Below are 16951 nucleotides of genomic sequence, written 5' to 3' on the forward strand. Positions count from 1 at the left end.
TTAGGACAAAAACAGATGCCATTACAACAGGAAAGCAATTTGATCTAAAATACATTGAAGAAAAGATTTCATGATGAGGTATTTGGAAGCTTCTATTCCGTAAAACAAAAGGTTGTATTCCATAGAAATGTAGTCAATGCATTTTAAACATATAAATATACTTTTTTGTACAGCATATCATTCATGTCCCAGTCTTATAGCTGCAGAATAAAAACAAGACAAATAGCTCAGAAAAATCCAACAAAGTAGTAGTTCCTTAAAATGGCCACTTCAGTTCTTAAACCAGCTAAAAATTCTTTGGCAGAATAAGAAGCATATTTAGATACAGGGTATATGAAGGGTTAAAACTTGCTCTGTGTTGTCTTAAGAGGAGTAAAGGATATGAACTGTTCTCCTTGTCTGCAAACAGCATGGCGCTGTATGAAACCTTATGGTCCCCTCACACACCCCAAGATCTGGTCTTTTCATTACAGAGTTTTTCTTCACTGATATTTCTATTATACTCATGTTATGGTCAATAATAAACACTAACTACTGATTCATACCGCAGCAGCAAAATGCACCCTGTTGAATAGAGCCCAAGCAAAGCTGGTAAAAGCCTGGTTGGCTTTTAGAATCCTGGAACAGAGGATGTAAACAGACTTATTTCTTTTCCAGTTATAACAAAATTGGGATACAGCACAAGAGCAAGCAGAACAGACAACATTCTTCATCCTTCCTAAAGTCGCTGCCTGTTATTTTATAAAAGGTGAAATATTTGTGGAACATGAATCACATTTTTAACATACGTGCAACAGCATAGCTCTTGTGACTTCTTTTTCTTCTAGTCTTATGCCTGAAGTCAGAGTATTAAGAGTGAATTAAGAGCAAGCAATGTTTGGAAGCAAAAGAATGCTCAATGAGACTGCACACAATTTTCAAGGCATGCAAACAGCATCTCTCAGAATGTTACAAAGCTCTCACTGGAGCCACGGCTGCCTTGTTTTCACATACTATTAGTGGAGAAAGGAACCATCCTGGGACACTTTTCAGTATCAAAGGCATGTTTCTAGATGTAGAAACACTTGTTAACCATTCAGCTCTTACACTGAACGTTTGTAACCATTTGTTGAACAGATCTGAAGTGTGACTGCCTGCCTCCTCTGCCCACACAACCATAGCTTTTTAAGTGCCCTCTTGTACAAACTTCACTCAGATGACTTGGACATTCTTCTCATTGAAAAGACTTCAAACCAACAACGTATGAACAAGCTAGAAGGCTTGTTTACTGGTTCAGCCTCCAAAACATCAAGAAATAATGAAATTATCATTGGAATCTGGAACATTTCCATTCATTTTAAATAAGGTTTAATTCTTCTCTGTAGAAGAATCTTCATTTCACAGACAGCCATATGTATGTTTTATCCAATGCCTAACCTATGCTTTTTATCAGAGATAATTGAAAGTATTATAAATAGCTGCAGATTCAGTACTCAACTTATTTAAACCCAGTTTCTGACAATGCCATAGTAAATTAAAAATTGTACTGTTACAAAAACACACAGATCTGCTAAATGGAGCAGATTTATGTTCTCTCATGCGAGTTCCATTCCACCTCAGCTATATTAGTCATATGATCTGTTCATCAGTTTAGAGCCTACCATTGCTCTGTCAAATACTCATTTTCTAAAATTGTATATCTACACATGGAATCAAGTTTGAGTCATTATAGGTCTTATCCATTACTTTTTGTAAAGGTTTGTATTGGGTTGTTCTTACCATTTTAAATCACTGTAGGCTAAAACTCTACGAAATAAGGAACAGTCTTTTGAGAAGCACATAGGACTAAGTGAATTACTTGAATGAGCTGCCAGCTGTCATTCAGTGATTTTCTGCATTTATCCAGGTCTCCCAATAAACCATCATGACCCTGTTTTTTATTTTCACTTTGCTTGTTTATTGACTTAAATCAATTTATCTGATAAAGTTGAACACAGATGAGTTAACCCATTCTAAGATAAGGAATCAAGTTGAAATGTTACAGAAGTAAAGTACAGACTTCACGCTAGGTGGTTATAGAGCACGAAATGGGAAAGTGTTATGGATTATGAGATTAGAAATAAAAGAAATTGTTAATGCGTTCCTTCTGTAAAGAAAGAACACAATGACACTTCCTTCAATTTAACCCATAGCAAGTCTGAATATAGACTTTTGTCAAACAACTTCATGGTGAACAGGTAATTTGGATTGATTTCAAGGATACTGTTGATAACAAAGCATTGTCAAAATAAAACTTATCAGTTGGAAGCATCAGGTATAAAGGATCTTATTCCCAAGTCTAAAAATAATGTGTTAGGTAGAAGGGGGCAGAGTGGGTCGGGTTAATGATAGCTTTTTAAATAATGCAAGCAGTGTATTTTAGTTACATGTCTGAACACCAGATCCTCATAGATTCCCTATTTTTTTTTTCATTTTATCAAATCCAGCCCTCTATTTTTATAAAGAAAGAAAATTAAATAATCTTAAAAAAATAATTTCAGTATTTAAAAAGAATAGCTAGATCACTGCTGACCTTCTGTTCAGATCCCAGTAAATGAAACTGTAGAGCAGCAGCCCTCTCCATAATGAGGTAGCTTTGCGGATGCAGACTGTCCCCCCCAAAAAGCAAGAAACAGGCAGAACCATAGCCCTGCTTAACCTTTACACTATTAATAAAGTGCAAGGGGCCTGTGTGTGTTGGAAGGGGACAGGGAAGAAGATGAGACTAAAGTGCCGTCTCCCTCTGTAAAAAGGCATACAGCAGTCTGTTCACAACACCAAGACAGTAGGGGAAAACAAAACAAAACCAAAAAGTCTTTCTCCGCAGCAATACCACTCTGCAGTACTGGCAAAGTGGTCATTGCTGCCTATGGGCAGCAACATCTATTTGTGATACGCAAAATGCTTCACAGAAATGAATAATCACACATGACAAACAAAATGTAAACAATCCACTTTGCAGCCGCAGAAACTGAGGCTGAGAGGTTCTCTTACTATCAGAAACATAAGGAATCAATACCAGAATAACTAGAATTCAGATCTACAGATTTCTCAAGTATGGTCTTTGACTAGTCTTGTGGTCGCCTAGGAATAAGGTTATCCTGACATAACTGTACTTAGCATCAGTGTATGTCTGTTGGGTGAAACCTGCGCTACCTTTCTTTAGACAAGCATAACTGTGTATACTCCAGATTGCTTCATCAGTTTACTGTGACAGTAGCATTATACTGACGATCACCTCAGATGATCTAATTCAGAAGAACTGAATTTGGAACAATTATCTGCTCCTTCATATTCTTCTTAAATTCCCCTTATATTCTTAAATAGTGGCATTTTTGATCTGTGTTACTGGTGAGTCTCCCGAGGTAAAGTGATACTCATTTTAATACTGCACATGCTACATAGATGACCTGCCTGCAGACCCTGGCAAAGACAAGGACAACAGCAAGAAGGTTGTTCTGCTTTCTCTTTTGGATAACTACTCTTTGTTCCAGGAAGTCCTCAGGTTTTCACCAGCAGAGTTTTGCTCTATGCCATCACCCCCTCCAACATTCACAGGAGAGCATGGAGTGCTATCAGCACTCTCTCCTTTTGGCTAGAAAGCTATTCCTGTTGTCCGTCAATATCACTGTTTATTTATCTGGTGACACTTCTTTATGGATCCTGCTATTAATGTATCTAACCACCATTAAACACGTTGCCTTTCTATTTATGTGGAATGTTACCAATACAACTAACCACCAAATTGCTGTTTAAAACCCCAGGCTGAAGAGACTACAGCCTGCTGGTTTTTTAACCCACAAGGCCTACTGCTGTCCTGAAGAGCTTGCACATAGCTCGTCAAGTACGCTATGGAATCCAATCTAAATATTTAACAGTCATACTGCAAGACTGGTCATTTGTAGCTGTTACTTGACTTATCTGTTCTTAATTAAGCATACAACTTAATCAAGTTTAAGGATAACAACAGATGCAAATAGCACACGCTTAAAACTGACTTTGGCTCATTGTGATTTAGAACAGCGTCTGAAACAGAAGCCACATATAGAACTCCGTATATTAGTGAATTAACTCAGTGGTTTAACAATTATTTGCAATTAAACTACTTCATAATATATAGAAGCATATTGTCTTCAGGACCGCTTAGAAGAAAATGTAAATTCCCAGCTAGCTGGGATGAGTAGTTGTTCTGGAGAGAAAAGTCGTCTTCACTGCTCCCCTACTGCTATGACCACTATGGGAAAAGAGACGATTTTTTTGCAGAGTCAAAGATGGTTTTTCCTCAATTACTATTGAAGACAGACACGAGTTGAAAAAATAAACTCTAATTTTGCAATAATTTTTCTTACTTTTTTAGTTACAGTATTCTCTGCACCTTTGTTTGTATTCCATAGATTTGCATTTCTCTGAGAAGTCGTTACAGCAACTGTGAGGCTAAAGTTGCCAATCAATTATTTACAAACTAATAAAACTGTTGAAGACATTTAGAACATTATTTCTTTAGAAACAATTGTGCAGTATGGTATTTATATTGCAAATATGAAAATTATATTTAAAGCAATTGTCATTAAAGGACAATGGCCTTGACTAGAACTAAAAACAAAAGGAAGAGATTTGCCAAATATAGTAGACTAATACTTAAGTGTAAAGAGCTATTGAACAGATTCCTAAAGTTAAAATGTGCTCCATTTGGAGAGCAGTAGATAGTTTACTATAGTGTAGTTGAATATATTAACGCACGCTAGGGTTAAGAGACTGCAGATGATTTGGAACACAGCTTTAATATTATTTGGCTAAATGTATTAACCTTTTTTCTTTAATGTTTCTAGTTGTTTCCTCAACTTTTTAAATGAAAAGAGGAAAAAAAAAAGTCTGTAGTGTATAAAGAAGGCAGCAAGAGTGAAACTGAGAGTCCTTTTCCCCCCTTTTACAGCTGTATATATGAGGTATGCTGTCCTATATAAACTTATTTATAGTCAATACTCTCACTTCAAAAGCTGTTAAGATTTAGAGGTAATTCCACTTAATAGTCCATTCCTATTTAAATGCAGGCTACAAAAGGAATGGAAAACCCGGAGAGGGAAAAGTTATTTGCTGACAATATGGGGATAATTGTATTACTAAGTCAGTACCAGGCACATTAGCTTCTAAGTATGAGTTAGACTATTACATGCATGCTATTATGTCAGATTACCACAAATATACAAAAGATTTACTGTATATAGAATAATCAGAACCTATTTAATGCCTTTAAAAAATAGAAAGCATCAACACGCATTTGACCAAATCTCAGCTCTGTCCTTAATTTTGTCTGTGTTTTTAATTAGGACTTTTCTCTAGAGCATTATACCCTGAGAGCGCAAGTGATTTAATTTACACTGAAGCATAACACATATGCAGAGGATATATTTACAGTATACTGAGTGTACATTCAAAGTCTCATATATTATTAACTTTTCAAAAACTTTTCAGCAACTTTTTTAAACAATCTCTATAATCATTCCATCAGAAAATATATAAAAAAAATCCCTCAATTTTCTTCCAGGTATAGAATTTTAATCCTCTAATTGTACTGGCCTGAGCCTTGGGATGGACAATTCTCTGCCCTGAATTAGATCTCTTTTGGACAGAGACTGCCATGGAGTCTGTGACCATGTGTGCACTACATCACTCTATATAACACAGATTATTTTAGAGAGCTGCAATTTTCTTGTTTGGTTGGTTTTTTTGGGGGGATTTTTTTTTTTTAAACTACTTACAAAAATTCTCTGTGAAATGTTTAGATTAAGGGATAAATGGGCAAAATGTTACTTATAAGCAAGCCCTCTGGATTCCATCCTTCCACCACAAAAAGGTTTTAAATGTTTTCTAAAATGTAGTTAACTAATATTTTAGAGAGCTGCAATTTTCTTGTTTGGTTGGTTTTTTTGGGGGGATTTTTTTTTTTTAAACTACTTACAAAAATTCTCTGTGAAATGTTTAGATTAAGGGATAAATGGGCAAAATGTTACTTATAAGCAAGCCCTCTGGATTCCATCCTTCCACCACAAAAAGGTTTTAAATGTTTTCTAAAATGTAGTTAACTAATAATTCCCATTAAATTTTTAGAACACAAAAGTATGAAATGGACAGTTTTTGATAAAGAGGCCTTTCATTCAATAAACAGCAGCAATCATCTGTGACATTTACATTTGAAAAACGCCACAAGCACAAACCACTACAACTACTGTTGACAGCAACACACACTAGGGTGAGTAGGCACACTCCTAGATAGGAGCCATGCTCGCTAAACATCTGAAATGACATTCATTGATAAGAAGGGTAGATATTAAGCATAATTTTAAATTTGCTGCAAAGATTTTATAAGAAAAACTTCTCTGCTTTCTTTGCTTCAATATACTGACAACTATGGAGTGATACTTAGATTTCCGCCTGAAAGTAAGAACCTCTGCTTTAGAACCATCAACCTAATTGAATGACACAGATAAGATGAGAAAAACAGAACCTGTGCAAGAACCTTCTTAGGTGCCAAAGAATTTTTATGCTTCAGAGCTTCTGATTTACTGTACTGGTCTCACAAGGCAGACTCTAATATACTAATTCATTCTGCCTAGGTTTTCACAACACTACAGTTTAAAGAAAATTTGGAATTTTCAGTCCTCCTTGATACTTTAATGAATTGGGAGATATTCTGAGCTATCAGTCTTCTCCTTGATAACACTCCGGAATCCCAGTATTTCACCTGTGATTTCCTAAGTGTTTCCACAGCAATATATAGTCATTATGATAATGTTGTGCTGACATCACTGCAGGATCAAGCAAATGGCATAGTGACAGAAAACCTTTATACAACTCTCTTCAGGTTGTGTAAATTCCACTGAAAAAAACCTCATGCATCATGACTTCTTTCTATATGAAAGGTCTTTGAGATGACAGTTAACCAAATTTCTACCATAATATCCTTCACAAAAGTAATTTATGATGAACAAAAGATGTTTGAACCTTAAATACTACATTTCACTCTTCTTAATGCTTTTAGACTCAACAGCATTCCCCTCAACACTTTTCTCAGTACGTTGATTTATATGGTAAGAATTAGCACTGATTTTTAGAACACTCAAATGTGTCAAGTAACCTTACATTTTCAACTGCCAAATCATAGCTGTGTATTACACTAAAGGCATCTATTTTATATAATCTCTAATGCTTCATTTGGGAAACAAGAGTTGTATCACCTCCTCTGTGAAAAATAACTACAACTTCATAATCAGAGTTTATTTTCACATCAGAATGCAATTAAATAATGTTACAGCAATGAATGCTTTTAAGGCACAAGAGTTGCTGTCAGCCAAGGGTTAACATCAGTATTAAGATGCTGGAACTGATATTAACCCTTTTTGTATCAACATGTTATAAAAATATCTTACTTAAAACTGGGCTGCATTCAAATTAGAAATGCAACAGAATGTTTTAAGAGATTTCAGGACTACTGAACAATCAGATGAGCATTATTTTTAATGTCAAATGTTTTTAATACATTTTTACTAGACATGCCCATTTAAGACAACTATTAGTGTCCTTAGTTTAAGAGCACATAGCTTTATGTTCTATTTCACCTATTACATACAATCTGTTGAAAGAAAATATTATTAATAAGACAAAAAATGCAATAGGACTCAGGTGACTAAAGAAAGTCGGGGGTTAATGAATACAGTCAGATTTTTTTTATATCTGCATAATTGTTCCCCTTAAAGCAAAGCAATAGGACTCAGGTGACTAAAGAAAGTCGGGGGTTAATGAATACAGTCAGATTTTTTTTATATCTGCATAATTCTTCCCCTTAAAGCAAATTAAACAATCAATCTCATAGTAAGAAATTAGTTTCAGATACTATTACTTGGCCTCTGGAATTGCAGAAGGCAAAACACTAATGTTATCTTCTTGAACCTAAAATGATGGACAAAAAAGTATTAAATCGCTACAGGGTTTTTTTAGGTTGTGGACTGGGGGAGGTACATGAGAGAGGGTATTCTAACACATCGGTTTAGCTGTGGAACAGAATCAAGCGTGTATTCCAAGCAAGCTGCCTCTTCAAAAGAAAGCTGCAGGGTGTTCATCTTGAAGATTAATCAAGACCCAGAAATACACAAGCATCTGTAAAGCTCAATTTATTACTAATCTTATAATGAACTAGGAAAAAAGTACTGGCAGATATAAGCAAAACATACTATATTTTCACCATGTATTCACATATCGAAATTATTTCTCTTTTTATACCAATTAAAATGTTCCAACTCATTGTGAAATCAAATACTATACTGTCTTACTCAACTTATCTTGCGAACTTACCAGCATTACAAAATAAACCCCCCACTTTTTAATGAAGTCTTGATTCTTAAGTCCACAAACCCAGACAGTTTCATTAACATTACAGCATCAGAAAGCAAATCAGTTACAAATCAGTGCATTGCATTAGCTAGAACAGTGGGAGGTACATTCAGAATGAAAATAAGGAAAGGAAACAAAGGAAACAGAAAAATGTATGTAGACTAGATACAAAGAGGATACATACCTGGATTAAATTCTTCTTAAAAATAAAGTACAAATTACATACCACCATCTTTATATTAGTTTCCATTTACGCAGAAATACTGTACACAACTCCATTACTATTTTGCCGTTCTTCCTTCAGCCTTAAAAATGGTACAATACCACATGAGGCTGCTTCTCAGTGATTCAACTCAAGTGCAATCAGGCATGCTGTTAGTCCGCAACGGTATCTGTTCTAAATTCCACCGTATTCCCTAGGCAGCATTAAATGTTTGGGGGTTTTTTTGTTTTGGTTTTTTTGACTCCCTCTCCTGTTTTTTTCCCCCCTCCTACAATTTGTGCTAACAGCTAAAAGTAATCATGGTGTTAGCTACTAATTCATTCTGCAGCTCAGCTTTATTTGTCCTCGATAATAGCAAAACAGGAGTCAGTGTCCTACTCCTGCTCAAATACAACATCAACATGAGAGAACAGTAATCATCCTGGTGTTTTATGTGCTGGTAACTTCACCCGTTGCTGTTTTCTCCTGCCACTGCTTCCGAATGCAGTATTCGCTGCAATAGCCACAGCCCTCCTGCGTGGAAGGCAGCCCCTCTGCTTCACAGAGAGAGTAAAATAGGCTTACTGAGAACCCTCGCTCACAGAAACAACACATGCAGTGCATCGTGAGAGCTAGCAGGTGCATCAGTGCCCACAAGGATAACAGGGTGAGAGCGTATCTCTTGCTTGGTAGGGCCATGTTTCACCTAACCTTTTATTTATCAGCCTGACGTGACCCAGAGAAACAATTGTATAGCTGTTTCTTTCAGCAGTGCTTTCAACAGCTGACCATTTTTGGTAATGAACCTGCTAAATAGATTCATAACTATGATCATTCCATGATTATTTAAGGATGCTCCAGATAATAAGCAGCGTATCACTCTGTTTTTCAGGAAAAGTGTTTTGTATGTTCCCAATTAATACCTAGACAGTAGGACTCAGTCATTTGTCTACTGGGGTTCAAATAGCAGAATGGATTATTATTGTGCATGCAGTAAGTTATCCTGTACAGAATACAATGGGTGGGTTTTCAAATGTTAACTGATTTAACAGTGTGTGTAAGGCCACATTCAGCCTTACACCTATTAAATATATTGAAAACTCTCACACATGAAGAACTACAGAAATACATCCAGAATGATCCTACATAAAAGCCTTCTACATACAAAGTATACACATAATATAAGTGTAAAAGTTTCACAAAATGCATGTACGTGCATAAAACCACAGGTATACTATTATCCCCTTTAATCTTGGGAGATAGCAGCACTGAAATACTATATAAAATACTAAGTTTTCAGCTAGCAAATTATGTATGCTTCCTGTATAAAAATAAACAAAACTTTGGAATTTCTGGTAATAGCTGACACATTTGTAACAGAGAAGCTTGTAATTCAGTTATTTACTTCAAAAATATATTAAGGATACCTTGAATAAAAGGCAGCACTTAAAAGTATTTAACAATTAATGCTTATTTAAAGCTTATCGGTTGTAGCTCTCACTTTCTGCAATCCTTGTATTATTGTTAGTAATGAGATCCTGGGATATAATGCTTTTTAAGTACAACTTTCAAATGGAACAGTTCTAGAATAAAATCTCTTACATACAGTGGTAAAATTAATACTTTGGATTTTTTTGTGTATCATTGTAAAAATAATTATGGACCATCATATTTATTATGTCCTGCTGAAATGAATGCAACCTATAAATACTCCATTAATTAGATTTATAGTTAAGAACCAGATGAACGAATGCTTCATTATTCAAATCTTATTGTAGTTAGCCGGTGGCAATTATTTAATATTCTGTCTGAACTCAAACAAACTGATGCTTCAAATCTGTGACGCTGCATGCCAACAAAGAATACAATAAAACTTTTCTATAAGTGCACAATAGGAAATATTCCACTGATATCAATACTCAGTGATACAGTCCTAATTACATGAGATGTAACAATAATGCCTCTCAAAATGTAAGGATTAAAAAAAACTAAAAAAAGAAAAATCAGGCAGCCTAATCAAGCATGGCCACCCACAGCAGATACACACTTACAACAGAAATAAATTGCGTTTTTATCAAGATTAAGCAAGTGGTCTGAGACCACAGACAGTAAAAACAGTAAATATTGGGAACGTTTTGCAAAAATGCAAGGGTTTGTCATTTAATAAAAAACTGTTCGCAAATAACGTTAACTCGTAACACTTAGATTAATGTTGTCACCTTCAAGCAAGTTCCTAAGTATTGATCCTGTCTATACTAATCTGTTACGTTACCAGACATTGAATGTTTCAGTTGGAAGCCACTTATTTGATAGCCCAGCGTAAGCAGGGAATTTTACTCTGCCAAATGTATCATTCAATTGATATTTAAGAAGGAAAAACAAAACTAAGCAAAACCAAAACACAATCCAAAGACCTTCAGAACTAATTATGACTTATCTACCCTGGAATTAAAATTCCATGTAGAACTCGCCCAAGCCAGCACAATGCTGACTTTGCTTGTAATGATACTGACCAATCAGGAATCTAGTTTCATGTATAAATACATACTAATTACTTGCAACTGGAGTTACCCAAATTCATCTTCACAACAAAGTTATGTTGTACGTCTGTTCACATGATCCTCACATAGATGCGATGTTAAGAACTTTCTATAGCAAGTACATGAGCAGAGGTTTTCATTCTGTAGCTGAAGTGCTCACAGTTCTGGTAGCCCAGATACTTGTAAGCCAATGACTGGAATGAAACCACTGTGCATCTTGAAAAGGCGTCCACGTCAGCCTTCAGTGAACTGACACAAAGGAGCAGTTTGCACCCACGGGCCATTGGCGTTTTTGTGGTTACTTGCCAGTAACCTCAGATGTTGATGAAGCTGGCCTTAAAGAACCATGCCTTTAAGGGTTCACACTGATTGTACCTCACAAACACGGTGTTAAAAGTGTAACTCCCACACGCAGAAGGAGCAGGAGAAATACAGACTACCTACAGAGATGTTGCCATTTGTTACACAATTCTAGCCAATCCCTGCATCTTAATAGAAAAACCCAGCAAAACCCACCAAGACCAAACACCACCACAACCCCCCCAAAAAACCCAAAACCACACCCCAAACAAAAAACCCAGACCCCAATGGGCAGCTATAAACCTTCATGGAGAGAACAGCTATTCTGTGTGCCTATTTCCAGGATTACGCGGCCATGACTTTCAGAGATGATTCTTGGAATTCTTAGGAACACAGTCTGTCCAGTGAAAATATTTCAGTAATTTCCATCACTATTTTTAAGTAATAAAAACAGTGTTAAAGAACATATAACTGTTATAGATATTATTTGACTATTTCTATTGTTTAATACTTATACTGAAACGGTGACAATTACAAACTGATGCAACAACTTAGAAGTAATTTATATTTCATGACGGAGTTCAGCCTGAAAGTCGGAAAAGCTGTCACGGGATTAAGCTATCTTTCTCCCGCCCCCCACCTCCCCAGTCTGCTGAAGGGATGGATGTTTCTTCCCTTTCATTAAAGAAAGGCAATAACTGCGTCAATTCTTAAACCTCATCGATCAGTTCTTAAATCATAATATTCTGACCTAATCAGAGACGTCCAGACTGGGGGGGTGCGGGGGCATGAAACCACGCTGAGTAGAAAGGAAGTTTCTCTAGTCAATCTCTGAAATCACTCTAGCTGCTTTTAGCCGCAGAGAAGCACAACAACGCCCTGCTCCCTCCGAGGATCTCATTTGCAGGGAGACGGCACGTACTGCGCCTCGGAAGCCAGCTGAGGGAGGAGGGGAGAGGAGCGCGGCCATGTCGCTCCCAGCACCCCCGGCCCCGGGGCTGGAACGTTGCTAGCACGCAAGTATTGCGGGTGCTACTGATTTCAAATAGGGTAGTTATCTAAGAGAGCGACACTGAATTAAAGGAGGTGATCACACTGCTTTTACTGAATTTTGTTTCAACCTATGGAAAGTTCTCACGGCTACAGCTCTTGATAGAATTCCTAGCCTATTAAAAATACAAAGAAACATGTAGAATACAGCATCCCCACCCCCCTTTTTTTTGGAAGCACGCACAGACTTTTCAAGACATTCTTCTTCATACAAGATATTTTTTCTATACAACGATTATTTTCTTTACTGTAAAGCTCGGTGTTTTCTCCTAAAAAGATGACTTTATAATAAGAAGGGAAAAGAGAAAATAACTACTCACGAGATACAAATCTGGATATTTCATAAGTGCATGGAATCCACCTGTGAGCTGTTTCAGATTTTACTTCAGATGACTACAATAAGTGTTTTGGAGTTTCTGAAGTTATGAAGGCTAAGGCCATTTCTTACTCCGCTCTAAACCATTGCCAAACACTGTATCCTTAAACCAATTGCTAGGTTTATAAAATCATGCAGTTTGAATTCCGTTAAGTGAAGTAAAACCACTTTTGATATTTTCTAAATAGTAATTAACAGGGAACAGGCAAACAATTTAAAAACACAACAGCTGATTGCCAGCTGCAATTTAAACAAAAGTTGGCCCTGATCTCAGAAAGAATCACAAGATGGGATCACAGTGAAAAGCAAATACGGGGGGGGGGGGGGGGGGCGGGGGGGGGGACAGCCAACAACTAAAAGAGAAAAAAAAAAGAAAGGCCAGTAACTAAGCATATTTCAGGAGGAAAAGGGGAGCTTTCTCTCATCCGGATACATCAAGCACCCAAAGTCATAATATTATGCATTTGAAGTGGTAACTTAAGAACAACATATGTTACTCCTGAAATTGAATCCTCCCGTTGTGTTCTTCCCTTATGACTATTTTGTTCTTTGTTGCCCTCTAGGAATGTGTTCATTCTAGAGACTGTTTGATTTTCTTGTCTAGGAAAGTAGAATGTTTGCTAACAAATTTTTAAAAATCAAGAATCTGACTCAGTTGCCACTTTTCATGTAAGGAACTGTTTTCAGTTTGATGCTTTGCTTTCTATTATTGTGTCCCTTTGTGTTTTGCCATAATTACATTTTCTGCAGTAACTGGTCTCTTACAGATACTACTATTAAGCATTAAACTCCTCATTAATCACAGAAGAGACAGTATTTCTGTTTCTAAATATTAAATCAGACTATTGTTCTACTAAACTGTCTCTGATTCTGGAAGAAAACACCAAAAGTTTTGGCAGAATATGAATCTTCATTATCCTTCCACAACCACAGTATAACTAATTGTGCAGCTTTGTACTTTATGCAAAAGAATATCCTGATCTTTACAGAGATTAATGTAAAATGGTCAAGGATTCTCATAAGCATTATATTTCAGGAATATTCTTACTTTTTTTTTTTCTTTTATCCTAAAATTGTCAATTATCAGCTGCATTATGCAAATGCTTATTTTTACTCTCTTAAAATTATATATAAACTTATTACTGGTGCTATTGACAGGAAAGTATAATGAACTCAGAGTAACATAATTTGCCTTCTTTTTCACATTTGCCCCATTATACAAGTCAATTTTTATTATACCCTCTTAAAAGTAATTTATTTCTATTGATTCTTTACACCTTGGTTAGAGGTAAAATAACCCCCACAATATGCAAGTGCTGCCTCCAATCTAACTATATGCATTAGACTTTCCTGGACCTTTCCTGCCTCAGGTTCATCAGCGCATGCATTCTAGTCCCAGCTGAGGAACTGACTGTTACCTTCAGCCTGGGGGTTCAAGTTTCTTTGATCCAAGCTCTCCTCAAATACAGTACAGGTGTATGACCTTGGCTGAGCTTTACTGAGAAATCTGTAATTACGATGTGAGCAAGACAAGAAGGGCGGGGTGTGTGTGTGTGTGTGTGTGTGTGTGTGTGTGTGTAGTCCCAACTGGGTGTGTGTGTGTGTGTGTGTGTGTGTGTGTGTGTGTGTGTGTGTGTGTGTGTGTGTGTGTAGTCCCAACTGGAAAAAAAAAAAAGTGGGGGGGAAGTTAGCAGCTCAAGGATTTCAGAGGTAACATACTGATATGAAAAGCTATAAAAGGGGAGGGGGGGGGAAGAAAGAGAATCTGAGGGTGGCAATTCAATATTAGCAAGGATCAGCCCATTTCAAGGAGTGGCAGAGGGACCCTGCTTTCCCAGCCCAGTGGAACATGAAAATAGAACAGAAACACTCGCTCTTACCAGGGTGATGCACATATCAACGATTAGCCTAGTAACTTCCTAATCCTAGCTTTGCTGTTCATATTAAGAAATAAATAGTTGCTCTGGACTCTTAAGTCACATTTATCCTGCTTGCAGAGTCTCTTTGCATTTGATAAAGCTCATTGGAACAAAAGTGTGCTGGTTTTGGCTGGGAGAGTTAATTTTCTTCACCGCAGCTGGTATGGGGCTATGTTTTGGATTTGTGCTGAAGACAGTGTTGATAACCCAGGGATGTTTCCGTTATTGCTGAGCAGTGCTGACACAGAGTCAAGGCCTTTTCTGCCTCTCGCCCCACCCCACCAGCGAGCAGGCTGGGGGGCGCACGAGAAGCTGGGAGGGGACACGGCCGGGACAGCTGACCCCAACTGACCCAAGGGATATTCCACACCATATGACGTCATGCTCAGCACATAAAGCTGGGGGAAGAAGGAGGAAGGGGGGACATTCAGAGTGATGGCGTTTGTCTTCCCAAGTCACCGTCATGCGTGATGGAGCCCTGCTTTCCTGGGGATGGCTGAACACCTGCCTGCCCATGGGAAGGAGTGAATGAATTCCTTGTTTTGCTTTGCTTGCGTGCACAGCTTCTGCTTTACCCGTTAATCTGGCTTTATCTCAACCCATGAGTTTTCTCACTTTTACCCTTATGATCCTCTCCCCCATCCCACCGGGGGGAGTGAGTGAGTGGCTGGGTGGTGCTCAGTTGCTGGCTGGGGTTAAACCATGACAAAAAGTGACCTAGAGTGGAGGACTTACAGCATCTCCATTCCACACAACCCTCAGTCATACACTTAAATTCAAGTATATACAGCACTGCTAACAGCACTAATTAAGAGTCATCTGGAGACTTGCCATGAGCGGCAGCAGCACAGAAAGATTCAGCAATAAAGAGCACACCACCAAACTGGAAAAGAAAAATTTCTTTGGTAGTGAATTAAAACAGCCAACCCCACTGATCTGAAAATGGGTAAGGAGGGTAGATCACAAGAAAGATCCATAATGATGAAGCAGGAACTTTAAGGCAGATGCTGCAAGGACTCTAGAAGCTGAATGCTTGCAACAATCCAGCTCACAGTACTAGGATTGCCCGAGCAAAGGGTTACATGATTTATCATAAACCTGGAAGCAAGGTAATTTTCTCTCCTGAAGCCCACATTTTGCCCTGAGCCCACTCTGTCTAGCTTAGATTCCATCAATATCATTCATTAGCTTTTCAGAGTATGACCTGTCATTCTCTTTGCTAGGATTGCGAGTTCATCAGTGCTCCATTCTTGGCTGCTCTCAGCTCTCTTTCCTATCCTAGATCTCCCACCGATATGATCGCTGGTCGTCCTAGTATTTCTCTCTCCTCACCCTGGGACTTCCTTCCCTTTCTTGCCATCATGAGAGGTACTCTGCCAATCCTTATCATTAACAACCCCAACCCTCCCTCACTTAATGGATTCTTGCCTTCACAATCCTAACTATTCATCTTCACTACCTTCACTGCATTCCAAAGCCAGCTTTTGCCTCCACAGAATGGTGCCCTTAAAGGACAGCCCAGTTGATTCATACTAACTGGCTTATTTTTCCTGTTTTATGTGAAGCACACATTCTCACTTGTAAACTTTCTCTGAAAAGAGCCCTGTTGAGTTTCACAGTCTTCTAAGCATTGCCTCAAATGTTCACAAAATGCTCTATAATTCAATTACAAATATGCTCCAGGAGCTGTATAATTCTATAGCACATTGACTCAGCCACAGGCTACCAATAAAACCAGTAATAAATCATTTAACGTGAGTCCAAAGACAACCTGCAAAATGCTATAACATGGTTACTCGAAATAGATACTGAAACAGGAGGAAGGGAGAATGTTACAGTGGTCCCTTTTTGAACTCTGAAGCAAAGGGGAGAAATGAAGTTGAATTGTGGAAAAGAGTATGTTACATTCCTGTTTGTTGATTTTCTTTTATGAGAGTCAAGAGAGAAAGCTTAGGTTTCTTACCCTCTATTGTGAATCACGATACCTCATTTTTTGAAGAGGAAAGCAAAGTGATAATTCTTTTTTTGACCTTGCCTAACAGAATCCTCAAATAATGGTGCAACAGCTCATAAAGGTTTCTCCCAGGGTCTACCATTCTTAATACCTTCAATTAACTGAAGAAAGAAATTTTTAACTTTCACAATGATTTTAAGGGGG

General features: G+C 37.5%; 1 protein-coding gene across 1 annotated transcript in view; it reads right to left on the reverse strand.

Moving 5' to 3' along the window:
- Positions 1 to 16951, reverse strand: part of LOC103896596 (protein unc-13 homolog A) — a 58294-nt gene that overhangs the window by 854 nt on the left and 40489 nt on the right. The gene's annotated exons all lie outside the window — the stretch shown is intronic.

Source organism: Aptenodytes forsteri, unplaced genomic scaffold, assembly GCF_000699145.1.
Source record: "Aptenodytes forsteri isolate BGI_AS27 unplaced genomic scaffold, ASM69914v1 Scaffold1, whole genome shotgun sequence".
Classification (NCBI taxonomy): Eukaryota; Metazoa; Chordata; class Aves; order Sphenisciformes; family Spheniscidae; genus Aptenodytes; species Aptenodytes forsteri.